Here is a 3,502-nt window from a genome sequence, read left to right as displayed (position 1 = left end):
TGGTAAAACGATGGAGAAAGGTTTAACCCAGGTAGTCTGACACCAGAGCCCATGTTTTTGTGGTTGGTTTGTTCCCTTGTTGTTGTTCTTTAAATTTTGATTTACATTCAAAATGATTCAAAATTCAAAATGTCTAAAAGAGTACACAATGAAATTTCTCTTTCCGTATCTGTTACCAGCTACCTAGTTCTCTCTCTGAAAGCCAATGCTATTAGTTTCTTACGTATCCTTCTAAACACAAACAAAAAATATATGTTATTTTCCCCATACTATCACACAAACTGTGTATACTGAACACAACTGTTCCACATTTGCTTTTAAAACCTAATGATACATCTTCTGAATGGCTGTGTAGTATTTCTGTGTATGGATGCACTATATTTGTGTTTAACTAGTCCCTTGCTGTTAGGTGGTTTTCAATCCTTTACTACTATAAACAATGAATGGCAAGGAATAAAGACTCTTGTGTGTATGACATTTCCCACAGGTGTGGGCCTATCTGCAGGATAAATTCCTAGAGTGTATCTACTGGTCAAAGATACCTGAATCTGTAATTTTGATTCAAGTTGTGAAATTGCTCTCTGTAGAGTCAGTACCGATGTATACGCCCTCCTGCAAAAGGAATGTCTGTTTCCCCATTCTTTCACCATCACAGAGTGTGAAGTGAAAAATTGTGATCTTAGTGCAGGTTCAACTTGCATTTCCTCTTATTATGAGTGAGACTGAACACCATTCCATGTGTTTAAGAATCATTTAATATTTCTCTTTCTTTTGTGGCCTATTTGATCATAATCTGTCTATTTTTCTATTGGGTTGTTGAGAGAAAGAGAGATATATTCCAGTTCCTTGCCAAAAACCGATGTGTGATTTTTCAGGCTCAGCTGTAGGCAACTGCAAAGCCTTTATGTGGTGGGCCTCATGGGGGAGCACTGTCCTCATTAGACTTGATGCACAGGCAGTTCACTGCAATCTCCAAAGGGAGTTTTAGTCAAGGGCTCAGGACCCATAGCCGCCCATGGTCTTACATAGCTGAATTTCTATACCAGGAGCCTCATTTGGAGTGCTCTTTCTCTAGGACTTTCCTTGGGCCCTCTACTTAGGCATCCTTACTGGTGGGAGAGAGGAGAGGGAGAAACCGTGAAGACACTTTCTCCTACTGACTCAGTACTAACACTTTTCCACTCTGACTCAGTACTCAGTACTTTCCCACTGCTAGCCCTCCTTTAAACCCCCTTACTCATCCAACCCCATATCTGTGCTGATCCATCTGACCTGCGATGTCCCACGGGGGAAAATGCAAGGAGTGGGAGTCAGAACTTTCTCTGGTTTTAGCCTCTTGCTTACACCACCGCAGTAAGTGATGAAAGACTTGACTCTTACTTTCATTTTAGCTTGTTGCTTTCATAGGGCACTCTGAACATCTGGCAGCTCAGCTCTCTCCTGCTCAGCTGAACGCTTGACTGTATATAAGTACACACACACATACACACACACACAATCAAGAATAGACATGAGAAGAGAAAACTGAGAGTTAGGATGACCAACCTCAGGACTAAGGGGGTTCCCAGGACCAGGGATTTACACTGTTAAAACTGAGTTTGCCAAACACTTTCTCGATTTTAAAACTGAATCACAACCTGAGAACTCCTTCAGTCCGGGGGCAAACTGGTTAGTCACTCTATGTGAGATTAAACACTTGTAGTGAACACATCAACCCCTGATCTCTGCAATCCAGTGGGAATATGAAAAGTGGACTTAGAAAACTATAAAGCTGAAAAGTGTGAAAAGGAATGATAAACAATAGGCTATGGGAGTTTGGAAAGAAAATTATTGAAGCAGAAAGTGTCAGCTAGAAAGGTATTATAGTAAATGTGGTTTGAAAGATGGGGCATGCTTAGATATATATTCTTCAGTAATTAACAAATGCATTCTATGCTGCCTGAAAAAAATATCATAGGCAGTTATGATGCTTACTTCATAAAATAATTGGCTTATAGTTTGACAGCTAATGAAAAACACCTTGTGGTGTGCAGCTTAGTGGAGATAATGTATATAAAGCTCCACAGTGCTTGGTACTCTATAGGCACTCAGACTCTGCTCTTCCTGACTTGGTCCCTTTCTCTTCCTGAGGTTGGCTCGTGAATTAAAAGGTAGTTTCAGTATCCAGCACAGTGCCTGGCACATAGACAGTGCTCAGTTAACATTTGTTGAATGAATACTGAATATATGTATCAATTAATTTGACATTGATTTTAGCTTGATGCCAAACCAGTTTCTAGGGATTAGTGACACTGCTCCAGTTGAGGATGACTAGAACTACCTCCTTTCATAGTCTAAATTTGGTCAGATGTTATAAGCAATATTCATCACTTAATCTTAAGAGGGAAAATATATTACATTCTCTTGGGCTATCTTTATCAATTTCCTGATATCTTAAGATGTACGGTTGCACTGCAGAGCCCAGCCAAGGATTGTTATACTCCACAAGGGAGTCTAACAGCAAAGCACATGTCATAATCATATGCAGTCTGGTCTGCATTCCAACTAATTGGGTTAATTTAAAACTTTAAAAAATTTGTGGTAATATATGCATAACACAAAATTTACCATCTTAACCATTTTTAAGTAAACTCCAGGAAGGCAGTGAGTCTCTGACCGCGGAAGTCTCCATTGACAGGTAAGTTGGGGTAGGTGAAGGGTGGGACTGAGGGGTGGCCAGGACATGGGGCGGTGGGGTGGAGGAGACCCCTACTCTCCACAACAGGCTCGAGGGATGTTCTCCCCCTTCCATTCCTGCCTCACAGAAACCAATTATGTTCACATTGTTGTGCAACCAATCTCCTGAATGCTTTTTTTCTTACAAAACTGAAACTCTATATTCATTGAACAACAACTTCTCTATTCCCTCTCCCCTCCAGCTCCTGGCAGCCATGGTTCTACTTTCTGTCTCTATGAATTTGATTACTTTAGGTACCTTGTATAAGTGTAATCATACAAAAGTGTTTGTCTTTTTGTGACTGATTTCACTTAGTATGATGTCTTCAACATTCATCCATGTTGTAGCATGTATCAGAATTTCTTTTTTTTTCTAAATTTATATTATTATTATTTTTAATCCCTTAATGGAGGCACTGGGGATTGAATCCAGGACCTCATGCACACCCAGCATGTGCTCTACCACTGAGCTATACACCCACTTCTTTGCTTTTTGAAGCTGAATAATATATAATGGTACATAAATACCACATTTTGTTTATCCGTTCAGCTATTGATGGACACGTGGGTTGCTTCCCTCATTTGGCTATGGTAGATAATGCTTCTATGAATATGTGTGCACAAATATCTCTTTGAGACCCTGTTTTAAATTCTTTTGGGACCCAGGAGTAGAATTGCTGAATTATATGGTAATTCTATTTTTAATTTTTTTGAAGAAACGCCTTAATGTTTCCCATAGCAGCTGTACCATTTTACTTTCCTACCAAAAGTGCACAAGGGTTCCGAT

The 3,502-nt window shown here is 39.8% G+C and overlaps 1 non-coding gene across 1 annotated transcript; it reads right to left on the bottom strand.

The window, feature by feature from the left end:
• Nucleotides 1-3,123: 3,123 nt before the first annotated feature.
• Nucleotides 3,124-3,195, bottom strand: TRNAT-GGU. The gene has a single exon. It is a non-coding gene; the product is annotated as a tRNA-Thr (tRNA).
• Between the last annotated feature and the right edge of the window lie 307 nt (nucleotides 3,196-3,502).

Source organism: Camelus ferus, chromosome 10, assembly GCF_009834535.1.
Source record: "Camelus ferus isolate YT-003-E chromosome 10, BCGSAC_Cfer_1.0, whole genome shotgun sequence".
Classification (NCBI taxonomy): domain Eukaryota; kingdom Metazoa; phylum Chordata; class Mammalia; order Artiodactyla; family Camelidae; genus Camelus; species Camelus ferus.
Note: the sequence above shows the minus strand (reverse complement) of the source record. Positions and strands in the feature narration are given on the sequence as shown.